This window comes from Hyla sarda, unplaced genomic scaffold, assembly GCF_029499605.1.
Source record: "Hyla sarda isolate aHylSar1 unplaced genomic scaffold, aHylSar1.hap1 scaffold_1703, whole genome shotgun sequence".
Taxonomy (NCBI): Eukaryota; Metazoa; Chordata; class Amphibia; order Anura; family Hylidae; genus Hyla; species Hyla sarda.
Window position 1 is genome coordinate 25,014 of NW_026608343.1, and position 21,616 is coordinate 46,629.

The window sequence follows — 21,616 nt, forward strand, 5'->3', positions numbered from 1 at the left end:
GAATGTTCCTAATTGACAAAATAAGATTAATGCTTATGAAGAAATATAAAATCTCATCCCTTCCCCAATATCGCGCCACACCCCTACCCCTTAATTCCCTGGTTGAACTTGATGGACATATGTCTTTTTTCGACCGTACTAACTATGTAACTATGTAACATAACATGGGGGGGGGGGTCTCCTGGCTGTTCACACAGGTGTGTCATTGCTGTACATTGACCATGCATTGCTTCTGTGGTATTGCAAAGGCAAAGACAAATGCTTCCAGCCATCCATTGCACTAATGGATTGGTCATCAGCTGGCTGTCTATGTCCCGCATCAATATAGACCAAAGTACAGAGGGTTAGGCTATGCTATTGTGCACCTACCTGATGCATCAGAAGGTGCGAGGCCCTTGCTAAATTCTGTGCACAGACTTTGAGATCTATACTTTAGACTGTATCTAAACCTGCTCCAACATGGACTGACATTCTGGCCTACTTTCAGCCGATGCGACTTGTCTGTCGCTGAACAGTCGCTTTTTATGTATTCAGCACCTATGTATAATGTTGTAAAAATGCTCTAGAAGCTAAAGTCGCAGAAATGTCACACATATTTGGCCTGCAACTTTCTGTGCGACAAATTCAGACAGGAAAAATCAGTATAAATCCTTAGAAAATTATCCCCCAGTGTCTCCATCTGCTGGCGGTATTGAATAAGCATTGCTGCACTGATGGGGTATGCATTAGACGAAAAAAAAGAAGAAAAAGAAGAATAATACGCCCAGAAAAGAGGCGAAAAGGAGAAAAACGTAAAAAAACGTGAAAAAAAAGTAAGAGGAAGAGAAGGGAAAAAAAGGTGGAAATGGGTTTAAAAGTGATTTCGGCGGAGAAATATATATATATATATATATATATATATATATATATATATATACGCGCACACACACACATATATATAAACGTATTCTCCGTTGAGATATTGCAGCCGCTGCTGTGTCCAGGCCCAGGAGCCTTAGCACTGTGCTGTGATGTCACTCAATACCACTGACATCACTAGGTGTAAACAACATCTCTCCTTTGCTGTGTATGTGACTATGGAGCTGTTTGGTGATGTCGTCTATTATGGCCTTCATAGAAGCAACAGGAGATTGTTGCATCCATCTAGAACCCTCAGAACTACAGTGCTATGATGTCACTGACTTCCACAGGCCTTGCAGAGTGTAAACAACAACAACCCAGCTTTGTTGTGTATGTAACCATAGGGATTTGTGATGTCACCTAGAACCTTCACAGCAGCGACAGCTTTATGAGGAGCATCAGCACTGCTCTGCCTGAGCAGAACCATCACCGCCATAGGTTGTCAAATAACCCGGATTTAACCCACACAGGTAAGTCCAATGGGGTGCAGGCATGTCCTCTATGCTTACAGCTTCCCGTGGGTGTTGGTTTGATACCGTTTGGGGACAGCCAAGGAGGCATCTGCAGGCAACAAAGGTAGGTGTGTGCTTGTGTGTGTGTTTCCTATGCAGATCCTAAGCCCAGTGTCACATGCAAGTAGGAGGAGTAAGAAGGGTTCCTGGCAAATCCGGGTTATGGATTGCATTTAAAAAGGCCCCGTGGGAGTGCAATGGGCCCCTGTCTTGCTGCTTAGCAATAATGGTATGGGTTTAGGTTCTGCTGTGTGTACTGGTGGTTGACTGCCCCCCAGCCCAGAGTGTGCATGGAAAATTGTCTGGCAGCCTCCCTGACAGCAAGCAGTGATAGTGCCCATGAAGGGGACCTTGTTGGGCCCGCCCCTTTCACGGTTATCGCTTCTCGGCCTTTTGGCTAAGATCAAGTGTAGTATCTGTTCTTATCAGTTTAATATCTGATACGTCCCCTATCTGGGGACCATATATTAAATGGATTTTTGAGAACGGGGGCCGATTTCGAAGCTTGCTTCCGTCGCCCTATGCATTGACCCGATATGGCAGTATCTTCGGGTACAGTGCACCACCCCCTTACAGGGTTAAAAAGAAAGATTCCTACTTTCATTGCTACCTGCTTGCTGGCTAGCCAGCTAGCCAGCCCTGTGGGCCTTGCTGCTGCTGCAGCCAAAAAACAAAAGGTGGTGCTGCTGCTGCTGCTTCTGCTGCTTCTGCTTGTGTCTGGCCGCTGTTGGAGCGTCCAGGCACAGGACTTCTGCTGCTGCTGACTAAATGGCCTCCTTAATTGGATCATTTGAGTAGCCAGCACACCTGTGCAGGTAGGGCATGACATGATAGGCAGCTGCCTTGATAGCGGGTGGGTGCTGAATGTTCCTAATTGACAAAATAAGATTAATGCTTATGAAGAAATATAAAATCTCATCCCTTCCCCAATATCGCGCCACACCCCTACCCCTTAATTCCCTGGTTGAACTTGATGGACATATGTCTTTTTTCGACCGTACTAACTATGTAACTATGTAACATAACATGGGGGGGGGGGGTCTCCTGGCTGTTCACACAGGTGTGTCATTGCTGTACATTGACCATGCATTGCTTCTGTGGTATTGCAAAGGCAAAGACAAATGCTTCCAGCCATCCATTGCACTAATGGATTGGTCATCAGCTGGCTGTCTATGTCCCGCATCAATATAGACCAAAGTACAGAGGGTTAGGCTATGCTATTGTGCACCTACCTGATGCATCAGAAGGTGCGAGGCCCTTGCTAAATTCTGTGCACAGACTTTGAGATCTATACTTTAGACTGTATCTAAACCTGCTCCAACATGGACTGACATTCTGGCCTACTTTCAGCCGATGCGACTTGTCTGTCGCTGAACAGTCGCTTTTTATGTATTCAGCACCTATGTATAATGTTGTAAAAATGCTCTAGAAGCTAAAGTCGCAGAAATGTCACACATATTTGGCCTGCAACTTTCTGTGCGACAAATTCAGACAGGAAAAATCAGTATAAATCCTTAGAAAATTATCCCCCAGTGTCTCCATCTGCTGGCGGTATTGAATAAGCATTGCTGCACTGATGGGGTATGCATTAGACGAAAAAAAAGAAGAAAAAGAAGAATAATACGCCCAGAAAAGAGGCGAAAAGGAGAAAAACGTAAAAAAACGTGAAAAAAAAGTAAGAGGAAGAGAAGGGAAAAAAAGGTGGAAATGGGTTTAAAAGTGATTTCGGCTGAGAAATATATATATATATATATATATATATATATATATATATATATATATATACGCGCACACACACACATATATATAAACGTATTCTCCGTTGAGATATTGCAGCCGCTGCTGTGTCCAGGCCCAGGAGCCTTAGCACTGTGCTGTGATGTCACTCAATACCACTGACATCACTAGGTGTAAACAACATCTCTCCTTTGCTGTGTATGTGACTATGGAGCTGTTTGGTGATGTCGTCTATTATGGCCTTCATAGAAGCAACAGGAGATTGTTGCATCCATCTAGAACCCTCAGAACTACAGTGCTATGATGTCACTGACTTCCACAGGCCTTGCAGAGTGTAAACAACAACAACCCAGCTTTGTTGTGTATGTAACCATAGGGATTTGTGATGTCACCTAGAACCTTCACAGCAGCGACAGCTTTATGAGGAGCATCAGCACTGCTCTGCCTGAGCAGAACCATCACCGCCATAGGTTGTCAAATAACCCGGATTTAACCCACACAGGTAAGTCCAATGGGGTGCAGGCATGTCCTCTATGCTTACAGCTTCCCGTGGGTGTTGGTTTGATACCGTTTGGGGACAGCCAAGGAGGCATCTGCAGGCAACAAAGGTAGGTGTGTGCTTGTGTGTGTGTTTCCTATGCAGATCCTAAGCCCAGTGTCACATGCAAGTAGGAGGAGTAAGAAGGGTTCCTGGCAAATCCGGGTTATGGATTGCATTTAAAAAGGCCCCGTGGGAGTGCAATGGGCCCCTGTCTTGCTGCTTAGCAATAATGGTATGGGTTTAGGTTCTGCTGTGTGTACTGGTGGTTGACTGCCCCCCAGCCCAGAGTGTGCATGGAAAATTGTCTGGCAGCCTCCCTGACAGCAAGCAGTGATAGTGCCCATGAAGGGGACCTTGTTGGGCCCGCCCCTTTCACGGTTATCGCTTCTCGGCCTTTTGGCTAAGATCAAGTGTAGTATCTGTTCTTATCAGTTTAATATCTGATACGTCCCCTATCTGGGGACCATATATTAAATGGATTTTTGAGAACGGGGGCCGATTTCGAAGCTTGCTTCCGTCGCCCTATGCATTGACCCGATATGGCAGTATCTTCGGGTACAGTGCACCACCCCCTTACAGGGTTAAAAAGAAAGATTCCTACTTTCATTGCTACCTGCTTGCTGGCTAGCCAGCTAGCCAGCCCTGTGGGCCTTGCTGCTGCAGCCAAAAAACAAAAGGTGGTGCTGCTGCTGCTGCTTCTGCTGCTTCTGCTTGTGTCTGGCCGCTGTTGGAGCGTCCAGGCACAGGACTTCTGCTGCTGCTGACTAAATGGCCTCCTTAATTGGATCATTTGAGTAGCCAGCACACCTGTGCAGGTAGGGCATGACATGATAGGCAGCTGCCTTGATAGCGGGTGGGTGCTGAATGTTCCTAATTGACAAAATAAGATTAATGCTTATGAAGAAATATAAAATCTCATCCCTTCCCCAATATCGCGCCACACCCCTACCCCTTAATTCCCTGGTTGAACTTGATGGACATATGTCTTTTTTCGACCGTACTAACTATGTAACTATGTAACATAACATGGGGGGGGGGGTCTCCTGGCTGTTCACACAGGTGTGTCATTGCTGTACATTGACCATGCATTGCTTCTGTGGTATTGCAAAGGCAAAGACAAATGCTTCCAGCCATCCATTGCACTAATGGATTGGTCATCAGCTGGCTGTCTATGTCCCGCATCAATATAGACCAAAGTACAGAGGGTTAGGCTATGCTATTGTGCACCTACCTGATGCATCAGAAGGTGCGAGGCCCTTGCTAAATTCTGTGCACAGACTTTGAGATCTATACTTTAGACTGTATCTAAACCTGCTCCAACATGGACTGACATTCTGGCCTACTTTCAGCCGATGCGACTTGTCTGTCGCTGAACAGTCGCTTTTTATGTATTCAGCACCTATGTATAATGTTGTAAAAATGCTCTAGAAGCTAAAGTCGCAGAAATGTCACACATATTTGGCCTGCAACTTTCTGTGCGACAAATTCAGACAGGAAAAATCAGTATAAATCCTTAGAAAATTATCCCCCAGTGTCTCCATCTGCTGGCGGTATTGAATAAGCATTGCTGCACTGATGGGGTATGCATTAGACGAAAAAAAAGAAGAAAAAGAAGAATAATACGCCCAGAAAAGAGGCGAAAAGGAGAAAAACGTAAAAAAACGTGAAAAAAAAGTAAGAGGAAGAGAAGGGAAAAAAAGGTGGAAATGGGTTTAAAAGTGATTTCGGCGGAGAAATATATATATATATATATATATATATATATATATATATATATATACGCGCACACACACACATATATATAAACGTATTCTCCGTTGAGATATTGCAGCCGCTGCTGTGTCCAGGCCCAGGAGCCTTAGCACTGTGCTGTGATGTCACTCAATACCACTGACATCACTAGGTGTAAACAACATCTCTCCTTTGCTGTGTATGTGACTATGGAGCTGTTTGGTGATGTCGTCTATTATGGCCTTCATAGAAGCAACAGGAGATTGTTGCATCCATCTAGAACCCTCAGAACTACAGTGCTATGATGTCACTGACTTCCACAGGCCTTGCAGAGTGTAAACAACAACAACCCAGCTTTGTTGTGTATGTAACCATAGGGATTTGTGATGTCACCTAGAACCTTCACAGCAGCGACAGCTTTATGAGGAGCATCAGCACTGCTCTGCCTGAGCAGAACCATCACCGCCATAGGTTGTCAAATAACCCGGATTTAACCCACACAGGTAAGTCCAATGGGGTGCAGGCATGTCCTCTATGCTTACAGCTTCCCGTGGGTGTTGGTTTGATACCGTTTGGGGACAGCCAAGGAGGCATCTGCAGGCAACAAAGGTAGGTGTGTGCTTGTGTGTGTGTTTCCTATGCAGATCCTAAGCCCAGTGTCACATGCAAGTAGGAGGAGTAAGAAGGGTTCCTGGCAAATCCGGGTTATGGATTGCATTTAAAAAGGCCCCGTGGGAGTGCAATGGGCCCCTGTCTTGCTGCTTAGCAATAATGGTATGGGTTTAGGTTCTGCTGTGTGTACTGGTGGTTGACTGCCCCCCAGCCCAGAGTGTGCATGGAAAATTGTCTGGCAGCCTCCCTGACAGCAAGCAGTGATAGTGCCCATGAAGGGGACCTTGTTGGGCCCGCCCCTTTCACGGTTATCGCTTCTCGGCCTTTTGGCTAAGATCAAGTGTAGTATCTGTTCTTATCAGTTTAATATCTGATACGTCCCCTATCTGGGGACCATATATTAAATGGATTTTTGAGAACGGGGGCCGATTTCGAAGCTTGCTTCCGTCGCCCTATGCATTGACCCGATATGGCAGTATCTTCGGGTACAGTGCACCACCCCCTTACAGGGTTAAAAAGAAAGATTCCTACTTTCATTGCTACCTGCTTGCTGGCTAGCCAGCTAGCCAGCCCTGTGGGCCTTGCTGCTGCAGCCAAAAAACAAAAGGTGGTGCTGCTGCTGCTGCTTCTGCTGCTTCTGCTTGTGTCTGGCCGCTGTTGGAGCGTCCAGGCACAGGACTTCTGCTGCTGCTGACTAAATGGCCTCCTTAATTGGATCATTTGAGTAGCCAGCACACCTGTGCAGGTAGGGCATGACATGATAGGCAGCTGCCTTGATAGCGGGTGGGTGCTGAATGTTCCTAATTGACAAAATAAGATTAATGCTTATGAAGAAATATAAAATCTCATCCCTTCCCCAATATCGCGCCACACCCCTACCCCTTAATTCCCTGGTTGAACTTGATGGACATATGTCTTTTTTCGACCGTACTAACTATGTAACTATGTAACATAACATGGGGGGGGGGGGTCTCCTGGCTGTTCACACAGGTGTGTCATTGCTGTACATTGACCATGCATTGCTTCTGTGGTATTGCAAAGGCAAAGACAAATGCTTCCAGCCATCCATTGCACTAATGGATTGGTCATCAGCTGGCTGTCTATGTCCCGCATCAATATAGACCAAAGTACAGAGGGTTAGGCTATGCTATTGTGCACCTACCTGATGCATCAGAAGGTGCGAGGCCCTTGCTAAATTCTGTGCACAGACTTTGAGATCTATACTTTAGACTGTATCTAAACCTGCTCCAACATGGACTGACATTCTGGCCTACTTTCAGCCGATGCGACTTGTCTGTCGCTGAACAGTCGCTTTTTATGTATTCAGCACCTATGTATAATGTTGTAAAAATGCTCTAGAAGCTAAAGTCGCAGAAATGTCACACATATTTGGCCTGCAACTTTCTGTGCGACAAATTCAGACAGGAAAAATCAGTATAAATCCTTAGAAAATTATCCCCCAGTGTCTCCATCTGCTGGCGGTATTGAATAAGCATTGCTGCACTGATGGGGTATGCATTAGACGAAAAAAAAGAAGAATAATACGCCCAGAAAAGAGGCGAAAAGGAGAAAAACGTAAAAAAACGTGAAAAAAAAGTAAGAGGAAGAGAAGGGAAAAAAAGGTGGAAATGGGTTTAAAAGTGATTTCGGCTGAGAAATATATATATATATATATATATATATATATATATATATATATATACGCGCACACACACACATATATATAAACGTATTCTCCGTTGAGATATTGCAGCCGCTGCTGTGTCCAGGCCCAGGAGCCTTAGCACTGTGCTGTGATGTCACTCAATACCACTGACATCACTAGGTGTAAACAACATCTCTCCTTTGCTGTGTATGTGACTATGGAGCTGTTTGGTGATGTCGTCTATTATGGCCTTCATAGAAGCAACAGGAGATTGTTGCATCCATCTAGAACCCTCAGAACTACAGTGCTATGATGTCACTGACTTCCACAGGCCTTGCAGAGTGTAAACAACAACAACCCAGCTTTGTTGTGTATGTAACCATAGGGATTTGTGATGTCACCTAGAACCTTCACAGCAGCGACAGCTTTATGAGGAGCATCAGCACTGCTCTGCCTGAGCAGAACCATCACCGCCATAGGTTGTCAAATAACCCGGATTTAACCCACACAGGTAAGTCCAATGGGGTGCAGGCATGTCCTCTATGCTTACAGCTTCCCGTGGGTGTTGGTTTGATACCGTTTGGGGACAGCCAAGGAGGCATCTGCAGGCAACAAAGGTAGGTGTGTGCTTGTGTGTGTGTTTCCTATGCAGATCCTAAGCCCAGTGTCACATGCAAGTAGGAGGAGTAAGAAGGGTTCCTGGCAAATCCGGGTTATGGATTGCATTTAAAAAGGCCCCGTGGGAGTGCAATGGGCCCCTGTCTTGCTGCTTAGCAATAATGGTATGGGTTTAGGTTCTGCTGTGTGTACTGGTGGTTGACTGCCCCCCAGCCCAGAGTGTGCATGGAAAATTGTCTGGCAGCCTCCCTGACAGCAAGCAGTGATAGTGCCCATGAAGGGGACCTTGTTGGGCCCGCCCCTTTCACGGTTATCGCTTCTCGGCCTTTTGGCTAAGATCAAGTGTAGTATCTGTTCTTATCAGTTTAATATCTGATACGTCCCCTATCTGGGGACCATATATTAAATGGATTTTTGAGAACGGGGGCCGATTTCGAAGCTTGCTTCCGTCGCCCTATGCATTGACCCGATATGGCAGTATCTTCGGGTACAGTGCACCACCCCCTTACAGGGTTAAAAAGAAAGATTCCTACTTTCATTGCTACCTGCTTGCTGGCTAGCCAGCTAGCCAGCCCTGTGGGCCTTGCTGCTGCAGCCAAAAAACAAAAGGTGGTGCTGCTGCTGCTGCTTCTGCTGCTTCTGCTTGTGTCTGGCCGCTGTTGGAGCGTCCAGGCACAGGACTTCTGCTGCTGCTGACTAAATGGCCTCCTTAATTGGATCATTTGAGTAGCCAGCACACCTGTGCAGGTAGGGCATGACATGATAGGCAGCTGCCTTGATAGCGGGTGGGTGCTGAATGTTCCTAATTGACAAAATAAGATTAATGCTTATGAAGAAATATAAAATCTCATCCCTTCCCCAATATCGCGCCACACCCCTACCCCTTAATTCCCTGGTTGAACTTGATGGACATATGTCTTTTTTCGACCGTACTAACTATGTAACTATGTAACATAACATGGGGGGGGGGGTCTCCTGGCTGTTCACACAGGTGTGTCATTGCTGTACATTGACCATGCATTGCTTCTGTGGTATTGCAAAGGCAAAGACAAATGCTTCCAGCCATCCATTGCACTAATGGATTGGTCATCAGCTGGCTGTCTATGTCCCGCATCAATATAGACCAAAGTACAGAGGGTTAGGCTATGCTATTGTGCACCTACCTGATGCATCAGAAGGTGCGAGGCCCTTGCTAAATTCTGTGCACAGACTTTGAGATCTATACTTTAGACTGTATCTAAACCTGCTCCAACATGGACTGACATTCTGGCCTACTTTCAGCCGATGCGACTTGTCTGTCGCTGAACAGTCGCTTTTTATGTATTCAGCACCTATGTATAATGTTGTAAAAATGCTCTAGAAGCTAAAGTCGCAGAAATGTCACACATATTTGGCCTGCAACTTTCTGTGCGACAAATTCAGACAGGAAAAATCAGTATAAATCCTTAGAAAATTATCCCCCAGTGTCTCCATCTGCTGGCGGTATTGAATAAGCATTGCTGCACTGATGGGGTATGCATTAGACGAAAAAAAAGAAGAAAAAGAAGAATAATACGCCCAGAAAAGAGGCGAAAAGGAGAAAAACGTAAAAAAACGTGAAAAAAAAGTAAGAGGAAGAGAAGGGAAAAAAAGGTGGAAATGGGTTTAAAAGTGATTTCGGCGGAGAAATATATATATATATATATATATATATATATATATATATATACGCGCACACACACACATATATATAAACGTATTCTCCGTTGAGATATTGCAGCCGCTGCTGTGTCCAGGCCCAGGAGCCTTAGCACTGTGCTGTGATGTCACTCAATACCACTGACATCACTAGGTGTAAACAACATCTCTCCTTTGCTGTGTATGTGACTATGGAGCTGTTTGGTGATGTCGTCTATTATGGCCTTCATAGAAGCAACAGGAGATTGTTGCATCCATCTAGAACCCTCAGAACTACAGTGCTATGATGTCACTGACTTCCACAGGCCTTGCAGAGTGTAAACAACAACAACCCAGCTTTGTTGTGTATGTAACCATAGGGATTTGTGATGTCACCTAGAACCTTCACAGCAGCGACAGCTTTATGAGGAGCATCAGCACTGCTCTGCCTGAGCAGAACCATCACCGCCATAGGTTGTCAAATAACCCGGATTTAACCCACACAGGTAAGTCCAATGGGGTGCAGGCATGTCCTCTATGCTTACAGCTTCCCGTGGGTGTTGGTTTGATACCGTTTGGGGACAGCCAAGGAGGCATCTGCAGGCAACAAAGGTAGGTGTGTGCTTGTGTGTGTGTTTCCTATGCAGATCCTAAGCCCAGTGTCACATGCAAGTAGGAGGAGTAAGAAGGGTTCCTGGCAAATCCGGGTTATGGATTGCATTTAAAAAGGCCCCGTGGGAGTGCAATGGGCCCCTGTCTTGCTGCTTAGCAATAATGGTATGGGTTTAGGTTCTGCTGTGTGTACTGGTGGTTGACTGCCCCCCAGCCCAGAGTGTGCATGGAAAATTGTCTGGCAGCCTCCCTGACAGCAAGCAGTGATAGTGCCCATGAAGGGGACCTTGTTGGGCCCGCCCCTTTCACGGTTATCGCTTCTCGGCCTTTTGGCTAAGATCAAGTGTAGTTCTGCTCACTTGGTCTGGCCAGAGGGTGTCTGGGGTACCCGGCTCCTTTGCCTGGGGGGATCGTCCTTCTTAACGGAGGGACTTCACCCCCCTGCTGCTATCAGGGAGCCGGCTTAGTCCCCAGACAACGGGAGGCGATCCCCACCTACCTACTTCGGTGGGGGAGGTGTCTGGACATCATGGACATGGAGGAAGATTGCGGTTTTTCTTCGGAAGGCGTGCCGCCTTTTGCGAGACTTCGGAATGGAGTTCGTATTTCCCTGCTCGATGTCCGGAAGAAGGAAAGAGGCCTTGTCTTTGTCGTGGAAGAAGTGCTGTTTAAGTTGCTGGAAGTCAAGAGGGAGCAAATCCTATCCATGCTTGAGTTTCCCAGAAGTGGATACTACGACGTGGTGCTGGCTTCTGAAGAGGACTATGAGTCATTTTGGAACATATTGCAGCAAAAGAAGGTATGTCCGGTTTTGGAAGGGGTGGAGATAGTTCCACATTTCCCACGTAGAGAACGATTGGTGACTATAAGGATGTATAGCCCATATACTTCGGAGGAGGATATCGTTACCTTTTTGTCTCGATTCTGTGACAGTGTTCTGCCTAAAGGCAAGGTATTTAATCAATATGGACTATGGACCACCAAGTGGAGGTTCCATGTGAAATTTAAAATGGCAGATGGCAAGTTAGTGATCCCCCCAGGCCGGTTTAAAATTGGTTCTGTGAACGGGGATCTGTATTTTTCTGGCATGCAAGATTTTTGCCGCAAATGTAAACAGTACGGTCACAGAAAGGAGGATTGCACGTTTTTGTGGTGTTTCAAGTGTCAAGAGGAGGGTCACGACGTGGAAAATTGTCAAAAGAAACGGAAATGCCATCTGTGTGGTGAGGAGGGCCATCTGCTTGGCTCGTGTCCTAAGAAAAAGTCTGAGAAAAATTCAGAGAAAAAGGAAGCTGTAAAAAGAAGCAGAGAGGAACCAGCTGAAGTGAAAGAACCAGAAGTGGAGCAGGTTCCAACTAGAAGACCTACAGAGCAGAAGAAGAAGAGAGAGGAGGAAGTGTATGTGCCAGTGAAGTATTTTGGTGTGCTTGGTGGTTTGTTGGAAAATTTGTCGGAAGCAGAAAGAAAAACGTTTGACAAAGATATGATGGATCTAAAGATAGGCTTGAAGAACCGGGAGGAAGAAGCTCGGGATAAAGTCTATTTTTCTTTCAAGGCAGACATGAACCGTTTTGTTGAAACGTATAAAATTCCAGGCTGGTTAGCGTCTCAAGTTAAGAAAGATATAGCAAATGGCAATATCAGTCGAGGACTGATAGACTTTCTAATGGTGTTTGCATGGAGGAAGGGGATGACCTTCTAATTTGGTTTTGCTTAATTAGAAAGTAATGTTTGGTTTTGCTATTTTATGTTGTTTCTTATTTTGTTTTTAAATGTTCTATTTTGTTTCATTAGTGTTTAAGAAAAGAAATAAAAACATGTTACCTGATGATGAACACAAAATTGAGTTCCAAATAAGATCTTGGAACTCTGAGTGAGTTCTGAGGGCTAACTTAAAAAAAAAAAATCTGTTCTTATCAGTTTAATATCTGATACGTCCCCTATCTGGGGACCATATATTAAATGGATTTTTGAGAACGGGGGCCGATTTCGAAGCTTGCTTCCGTCGCCCTATGCATTGACCCGATATGGCAGTATCTTCGGGTACAGTGCACCACCCCCTTACAGGGTTAAAAAGAAAGATTCCTACTTTCATTGCTACCTGCTTGCTGGCTAGCCAGCTAGCCAGCCCTGTGGGCCTTGCTGCTGCAGCCAAAAAACAAAAGGTGGTGCTGCTGCTGCTGCTTCTGCTTGTGTCTGGCCGCTGTTGGAGCGTCCAGGCACAGGACTTCTGCTGCTGCTGACTAAATGGCCTCCTTAATTGGATCATTTGAGTAGCCAGCACACCTGTGCAGGTAGGGCATGACATGATAGGCAGCTGCCTTGATAGCGGGTGGGTGCTGAATGTTCCTAATTGACAAAATAAGATTAATGCTTATGAAGAAATATAAAATCTCATCCCTTCCCCAATATCGCGCCACACCCCTACCCCTTAATTCCCTGGTTGAACTTGATGGACATATGTCTTTTTTCGACCGTACTAACTATGTAACTATGTAACATAACATGGGGGGGGGGGTCTCCTGGCTGTTCACACAGGTGTGTCATTGCTGTACATTGACCATGCATTGCTTCTGTGGTATTGCAAAGGCAAAGACAAATGCTTCCAGCCATCCATTGCACTAATGGATTGGTCATCAGCTGGCTGTCTATGTCCCGCATCAATATAGACCAAAGTACAGAGGGTTAGGCTATGCTATTGTGCACCTACCTGATGCATCAGAAGGTGCGAGGCCCTTGCTAAATTCTGTGCACAGACTTTGAGATCTATACTTTAGACTGTATCTAAACCTGCTCCAACATGGACTGACATTCTGGCCTACTTTCAGCCGATGCGACTTGTCTGTCGCTGAACAGTCGCTTTTTATGTATTCAGCACCTATGTATAATGTTGTAAAAATGCTCTAGAAGCTAAAGTCGCAGAAATGTCACACATATTTGGCCTGCAACTTTCTGTGCGACAAATTCAGACAGGAAAAATCAGTATAAATCCTTAGAAAATTATCCCCCAGTGTCTCCATCTGCTGGCGGTATTGAATAAGCATTGCTGCACTGATGGGGTATGCATTAGACGAAAAAAAAGAAGAAAAAGAAGAATAATACGCCCAGAAAAGAGGCGAAAAGGAGAAAAACGTAAAAAAACGTGAAAAAAAAGTAAGAGGAAGAGAAGGGAAAAAAAGGTGGAAATGGGTTTAAAAGTGATTTCGGCGGAGAAATATATATATATATATATATATATATATATATATATATATATACGCGCACACACACACATATATATAAACGTATTCTCCGTTGAGATATTGCAGCCGCTGCTGTGTCCAGGCCCAGGAGCCTTAGCACTGTGCTGTGATGTCACTCAATACCACTGACATCACTAGGTGTAAACAACATCTCTCCTTTGCTGTGTATGTGACTATGGAGCTGTTTGGTGATGTCGTCTATTATGGCCTTCATAGAAGCAACAGGAGATTGTTGCATCCATCTAGAACCCTCAGAACTACAGTGCTATGATGTCACTGACTTCCACAGGCCTTGCAGAGTGTAAACAACAACAACCCAGCTTTGTTGTGTATGTAACCATAGGGATTTGTGATGTCACCTAGAACCTTCACAGCAGCGACAGCTTTATGAGGAGCATCAGCACTGCTCTGCCTGAGCAGAACCATCACCGCCATAGGTTGTCAAATAACCCGGATTTAACCCACACAGGTAAGTCCAATGGGGTGCAGGCATGTCCTCTATGCTTACAGCTTCCCGTGGGTGTTGGTTTGATACCGTTTGGGGACAGCCAAGGAGGCATCTGCAGGCAACAAAGGTAGGTGTGTGCTTGTGTGTGTGTTTCCTATGCAGATCCTAAGCCCAGTGTCACATGCAAGTAGGAGGAGTAAGAAGGGTTCCTGGCAAATCCGGGTTATGGATTGCATTTAAAAAGGCCCCGTGGGAGTGCAATGGGCCCCTGTCTTGCTGCTTAGCAATAATGGTATGGGTTTAGGTTCTGCTGTGTGTACTGGTGGTTGACTGCCCCCCAGCCCAGAGTGTGCATGGAAAATTGTCTGGCAGCCTCCCTGACAGCAAGCAGTGATAGTGCCCATGAAGGGGACCTTGTTGGGCCCGCCCCTTTCACGGTTATCGCTTCTCGGCCTTTTGGCTAGATCAAGTGTCTGGTCAGGAGGATCCTGGGAGTTTGTCCTACCTTTTCCAAGGGGGGCTGCTACGAGGAACCGAAAAGGCGATCGACAAGATGGGTGTTCGCATCCGTTACCTTACATCCGGTGAAACGCGGATTCGTTTTTCCTTTCGCTTTGATGTTGATGAAGACAAGCAAGAACTCGTCCAACTTTCTTATTTTGTGAAAGAAACTCTCTACAAGCTTCTTGGGGTGAAGAAAGAGAACATCGTCTGTCTCAGAGATCCTCGGAAGGGCAGCTTCATCCTAACTCTGGACTCTGCTTATGCATGCCAGAATCTTTTTGAGAAGCTGAAAAGCAATCAAGACCTTGCTGAGCTTGATGGGATCACGGTCACAGTGTTGTATACTGGAGGCGATATTCCTCTAGTTGTGTGTATGCACAATCCCTTTGTGACTGTGTCCCATATTGAGCTCTTTTTGGGGAAATACTGCAGTTCTGTTAAGTATTCCCATAAGGTGATGAATTCAGAAGACCTATGGACGGGGAAACATAAGTTTTTTGTGAAAATGAAGGAGGATGCTACTGGCATTGGAGGGTTGTGTCATCCACCCTCCAACTTTTCTATCGGTCGGGATAAGGGCTATTTGTTTTATCCCGAGATGCCTACTTTTTGTAGGAAATGTAAGAAATTCGGACATACTATGGAAGTTTGCACGGACACTACAGTTCGCTGTGGTCGGTGCAATCAAGAAGGCCATGTTTCTAAGGACTGTGCTAAAATCGTCTGCAACATTTGTGGTGAAGAAGGCCATGCCTTTAAAGATTGCAGTCTCCGTTCCAGTGTAGCTAGATCGTGGGCTGACCGTGTAGCGGGGAGAGTGGGTGTAGTGCAAGCTGAAGTACCACCTGCGAAAGCACCCCAGCGGTCTGAGGCGCCTTCAGAAAAGCCGGCTGTAACTTCTCATGTCGTGGCGGAGCTTATGGACCTTTCTGCTGTGCCTGAGACAGAGGGGAGACCTTCTGTGGAGGGTTCTGGTGGTGGAGGGTCACTAGTGAGCAGTGAAGCCATGGAGGTTGGCGTGAAGGAGATCAAGCGGAAGAAGGAACTTGGAGATGAGCCACAACTTGGCATTAAACGGCCTGTCAAAAAAAGCTCAGACGAATGTGAGGACAGTCAACATGCATGGAGGCCTTCTATAAGATCAGCGTCCGATCCAAAAAATATCAAAGAGTTCGAAAGCCCGGAGTCACCTGTGGGTTTCATATCGGACTCAAACTCCAGTAGCGAATAGCTTCCTTAAAGTGCTCCTCTCTTAATGTGAGAGGTCTAAAGAGCCCTACGAGAAGGGCTGCTTTGTTTAGTTTTTTAGAGACCTTGGACTGTTCTCTGTTCTTTTTACAAGAATGTGGAATTGAACATAGTCCAAATTATGAGGACCTTTGTCGTAGCTGGACTTTGGGACCATCGGTCTGGTCGGGTGACAATCTGAACAGATCTTCAGGTGTTGGGATCTTGTTTAGAGGTTCAGATGTACAAGTTTTGTCCTTCTTAGAAATTATACCTGGTAGAGCGCTATTAGTTAATATTAAGTACAATGGCTCAGAGATTAAGCTTTTTAACATCTATGCTTCTCCTGAAAAAAATGAGAGAGCCGACTTGATTAATGATATTCAGGCTTTTATCCCAGGTTCAACACCTATTTTAATGGCTGGAGATTTTAATTGTTGTATGAGTGGTGATCATCGTGAGAGTGGAAGTGTGCATGTCAGAGTGGATAAAACAGAGAAACAGATTAAGAGTATGACTGAGGATTTTAACTTTACCGATGTCTGGAGGAGAAAATACCCAGACGACCCTGGTTACACATGGGAAAATAATGTCTGCAAATCCAGGATTGATTTTATTTTTTTATCGGAAAGTTTTAATCTAGTTGAGGTTTCTCTTTTATCGAATATTTTCTCTGATCATAAGTTATTACATGCACATGTCACTTTACCTGGCCTAGAGAAAGGCAGAGGCGTTTGGAAGCTCAACACTACTTTATTAGAGGACATGAAAACAAAAAATGATTTTATTGCTGCTTATAACAAATGGAGATTGCGTCAATCCCAATATAAAAATATTTTGGATTGGTGGGAGGATGTTAAAAAGTGGACTAAACTGTTTTTTATCCGTGTGGGCATCCAAAAGGCTAAGGAGAAAAAGTTATGGTTTAAAATGTTAAACACTAAAATCCAAACATATTATAAACTAAAGCAAGCCGGGCTTGAGATGGATGATGTTATTGCTCAGACAAAGAATGAAATAAAAAATGCCATTAGTCAAAAAGGAAAAGAAATGATTTTTAACAGCAAGGTGCAATGTCTGGAGAATGATGAAAAGTGTTCGAGATTCTTTTTTAAGAAGGTGGTGGGAAAGAAAGAAATGATATCTGTAATAGAAGGGAAGATAACTAATGAAGAGATGTTGCGAGAAGCACAAGTATTTTATCAGGAGCTTTTTAATAAAAAAGATATTGATATTTCCTTTACTAATGATGTTTTAGATACCTTGGATTCAAAACTTGACAAAACTGACCAAGAGAGCCTTTGTGATGAAATCTTTTTACCTGAACTTTTAAGCACTTTTAAGAGTTTTTTAAATGGTAAAACACCTGGTTCGGATGGGTTGCCAGTTGAATTTTATCTGTGTTTTTGGTCCATTTTAAAAGATGATCTTTTAGGTATTTTTAACTGTGCTTTTAAATCTGAGATTTTACCTGCGTCCTGGAGAGATGGTGTTGTTACTCTGATTTTTAAAAAAGGAGACATCTCTAAATTAGAAAATTGGAGGCCTATTACCCTGCTAAATACAGACTATAAGGTTTTAGCAAAAATTTTAGCAAATAGGCTCAAGCAGGTAATTTCTAAGGTTATACACAGTGACCAAGTATGCGGAGTACCTGGAAGGAAAATAAGTGATCATCTAAACCTTGTAAAAGATGTTTTATGGTATCAGAAACAATGTGATCAGAAATTGGCAATTTTATCCTTGGATTTTCAAAAGGCTTATGACCGTGTTTCTCATGATTTTTTATGGTTGGTTTTAAAGAAAATGAATTTTCCTGATTTTATTGTTGGAAAAATTGCACTTTTATATAAAAACTGTTTTAGTCGTATTTTAATTAACGGTTTTTTATCCCAAGAGGTATGTTTACAGTCTGGGGTGAAACAGGGGTGCCCCCTATCACCCATTCTTTTCATATGTGCAATAGAACCTCTGTTGAATGTTTTGAGAAAAGATAAGCTCATTAGAGGAGTGCCAATCCCTGGAAGTGGAGGACAGAGCGTAAAGACGATAGCATACATGGATGATGTTAATATTCTATGTCCAGATGAACCATCCCTGAAACGTGCTATCAGACAGACAGAATTTTTTTGTGAGGGCTCTGGCTTCAAATTAAATAAAAATAAATGTGATTGCTTTGCAATAGGGAATTGGGGCAATACGGAGGTGAATGTGCAATATGATAAAATCAAAATCTTGGGTGTCATCTTTGACAATGAAAATAATGGAGAGGAAAGCTGGTCCATCGTCAAAGAGAAAGTGCAAAAGAAAATAAGTTTTTGGAAAATGAGGAAATTAACAATAGAAGGAAAAGTACTGATAATGAAAGCTTTGTTGCTACCTATCATGCTATATTTAAGCTTGGTTTTCCCACCGAGTGAACGCACCTTAAAGTTTTTAAACAAGATTTGCTTTCATTTTTTATGGGGGTCTAAAATGGATAAACTCAGGAGAGATGTAATGATGAAGACAAAGAAATTGGGGGGTAAGGATGTGCCTGATTTAAAAAGGTTTTTATATATTCACTTTTTTTCTATGTGTTTTAATGGCTTGCAAAGAAACTGTTATTGGTCTTATTTTTTAAAATATGCTGCAGGTCACATTTTTAGAAAAAGAAAGTGGATAACCTTACCTTTAACGTCCCCAATCTTATTTATTCCCCCAGCGCACTATGTGGTTTTAGAAAAGATTATTCGTATTTATGGCATTGCTAATTTTAGTCAAGAAATTTGTAGTAATGCACGAAAATTAGTTCCTGAAATCAGGAAGATAGAACAGATTTGCTTAATATCTAATTATTCCACTGAGAAATCTCTAAGAGTTTGGAGGATGGTGAATATGGGATTCTTATCTAATGACTTAAAAGATCTGGCCTGGCAGATAGCACATCAATGTTTGCCTACCAGAGAATTCCAACACAGAAGAGGATTGTGTCGTAGTGCAAAGTGCCCGAGAATGGGGTGTCCTAGTGAGGAAACAGTTTTACACCTTTTTTGGAACTGTTTTTACGCCCAAGAGATATGGCATTTGATAGGACCCTTACTAAAATTCATTTCTGATCTTAATTTTTTAAATCATGAAGTTATTTTATATGGATTTTATAATGTTTTATCTGTGGAAAAGTCTCGGGTTTTGTGGATTAGTATAAATTGTATTAAAATTGCACTATGGAAGACGAGGAATATTCTTCTTTTTAAAAGAGACACTATTACCTCTAAAGATTGTGTTCGCCTAGCTCTTAGTGAGATGTATGTTTTCTATTTATTGGATAAAAAAAGATTAGGTCACAAAGTGGCTAAAAGTCTTTGGAATCTACATCTGTGGAATATGCTTTTAGCAGACTAAGTATAATCTGGACTGCGTAAGGTCTTTTAGTCTAAGAATATTATATCTAAAAGTAAAAAATCTGTTCTTATCAGTTTAATATCTGATACGTCCCCTATCTGGGGACCATATATTAAATGGATTTTTGAGAACGGGGGCCGATTTCGAAGCTTGCTTCCGTCGCCCTATGCATTGACCCGATATGGCAGTATCTTCGGGTACAGTGCACCACCCCCTTACAGGGTTAAAAAGAAAGATTCCTACTTTCATTGCTACCTGCTTGCTGGCTAGCCAGCTAGCCAGCCCTGTGGGCCTTGCTGCTGCAGCCAAAAAACAAAAGGTGGTGCTGCTGCTGCTGCTTCTGCTGCTTCTGCTTGTGTCTGGCCGCTGTTGGAGCGTCCAGGCACAGGACTTCTGCTGCTGCTGACTAAATGGCCTCCTTAATTGGATCATTTGAGTAGCCAGCACACCTGTGCAGGTAGGGCATGACATGATAGGCAGCTGCCTTGATAGCGGGTGGGTGCTGAATGTTCCTAATTGACAAAATAAGATTAATGCTTATGAAGAAATATAAAATCTCATCCCTTCCCCAATATCGCGCCACACCCCTACCCCTTAATTCCCTGGTTGAACTTGATGGACATATGTCTTTTTTCGACCGTACTAACTATGTAACTATGTAACATAACGGGGGGGGGGGGGGTCTCCTGGCTGTTCACACAGGTGTGTCATTGCTGTACATTGACCATGCATTGCTTCTGTGGTATTGCAAAGGCAAAGACAAATGCTTCCAGCCATCCATTGCACTAATGGATTGGTCATCAGCTGGCTGTCTATGTCCCGCATCAATATAGACCAAAGTACAGAGGGTTAGGCTATGCTATTGTGCACCTACCTGATGCATCAGAAGGTGCGAGGCCCTTGCTAAATTCTGTGCACAGACTTTGAGATCTATACTTTAGACTGTATCTAAACCTGCTCCAACATGGACTGACATTCTGGCCTACTTTCAGCCGATGCGACTTGTCTGTCGCTGAACAGTCGCTTTTTATGTATTCAGCACCTATGTATAATGTTGTAAAAATGCTCTAGAAGCTAAAGTCGCAGAAATGTCACACATATTTGGCCTGCAACTTTCTGTGCGACAAATTCAGACAGGAAAAATCAGTATAAATCCTTAGAAAATTATCCCCCAGTGTCTCCATCTGCTGGCGGTATTGAATAAGCATTGCTGCACTGATGGGGTATGCATTAGACGAAAAAAAAGAAGAAAAAGAAGAATAATACGCCCAGAAAAGAGGCGAAAAGGAGAAAAACGTAAAAAAACGTGAAAAAAAAGTAAGAGGAAGAGAAGGGAAAAAAAGGTGGAAATGGGTTTAAAAGTGATTTCGGCGGAGAAATATATATATATATATATATATATATATATATATATATATATATATACGCGCACACACACACATATATATAAACGTATTCTCCGTTGAGATATTGCAGCCGCTGCTGTGTCCAGGCCCAGGAGCCTTAGCACTGTGCTGTGATGTCACTCAATACCACTGACATCACTAGGTGTAAACAACATCTCTCCTTTGCTGTGTATGTGACTATGGAGCTGTTTGGTGATGTCGTCTATTATGGCCTTCATAGAAGCAACAGGAGATTGTTGCATCCATCTAGAACCCTCAGAACTACAGTGCTATGATGTCACTGACTTCCACAGGCCTTGCAGAGTGTAAACAACAACAACCCAGCTTTGTTGTGTATGTAACCATAGGAATTTGTGATGTCACCTAGAACCTTCACAGCAGCGACAGCTTTATGAGGAGCATCAGCACTGCTCTGCCTGAGCAGAACCATCACCGCCATAGGTTGTCAAATAACCCGGATTTAACCCACACAGGTAAGTCCAATGGGGTGCAGGCATGTCCTCTATGCTTACAGCTTCCCGTGGGTGTTGGTTTGATACCGTTTGGGGACAGCCAAGGAGGCATCTGCAGGCAACAAAGGTAGGTGTGTGCTTGTGTGTGTGTTTCCTATGCAGATCCTAAGCCCAGTGTCACATGCAAGTAGGAGGAGTAAGAAGGGTTCCTGGCAAATCCGGGTTATGGATTGCATTTAAAAAGGCCCCGTGGGAGTGCAATGGGCCCCTGTCTTGCTGCTTAGCAATAATGGTATGGGTTTAGGTTCTGCTGTGTGTACTGGTGGTTGACTGCCCCCCAGCCCAGAGTGTGCATGGAAAATTGTCTGGCAGCCTCCCTGACAGCAAGC

The 21,616-nt window shown here is 44.0% G+C and overlaps 4 non-coding genes and 2 pseudogenes across 4 annotated transcripts; all 6 read left to right on the top strand.

Annotated features, from left to right (window-relative positions):
- Positions 1 to 1,789: 1,789 nt before the first annotated feature.
- LOC130312114 (U2 spliceosomal RNA) lies at positions 1,790 to 1,980 on the top strand. Its single transcript, XR_008860308.1, has one exon. It is a non-coding gene; the product is annotated as a U2 spliceosomal RNA (small nuclear RNA).
- A 2,090-nt stretch (positions 1,981 to 4,070) lies between these two features.
- Positions 4,071 to 4,261, top strand: LOC130312115 (U2 spliceosomal RNA). Its single transcript, XR_008860309.1, has one exon. It is a non-coding gene; the product is annotated as a U2 spliceosomal RNA (small nuclear RNA).
- Positions 4,262 to 6,343: 2,082 nt separating this feature from the next.
- Positions 6,344 to 6,534, top strand: LOC130312116 (U2 spliceosomal RNA). The gene has a single exon (XR_008860310.1). It is a non-coding gene; the product is annotated as a U2 spliceosomal RNA (small nuclear RNA).
- Positions 6,535 to 8,608: 2,074 nt separating this feature from the next.
- Positions 8,609 to 8,799, top strand: LOC130312117 (U2 spliceosomal RNA). Its single transcript, XR_008860311.1, has one exon. It is a non-coding gene; the product is annotated as a U2 spliceosomal RNA (small nuclear RNA).
- Positions 8,800 to 12,451: 3,652 nt separating this feature from the next.
- On the top strand, positions 12,452 to 12,623 carry LOC130312133 (U2 spliceosomal RNA; annotated as a pseudogene).
- A 6,783-nt stretch (positions 12,624 to 19,406) lies between these two features.
- Positions 19,407 to 19,582, top strand: LOC130312131 (U2 spliceosomal RNA; annotated as a pseudogene).
- The last annotated feature ends 2,034 nt before the right edge of the window (positions 19,583 to 21,616 follow it).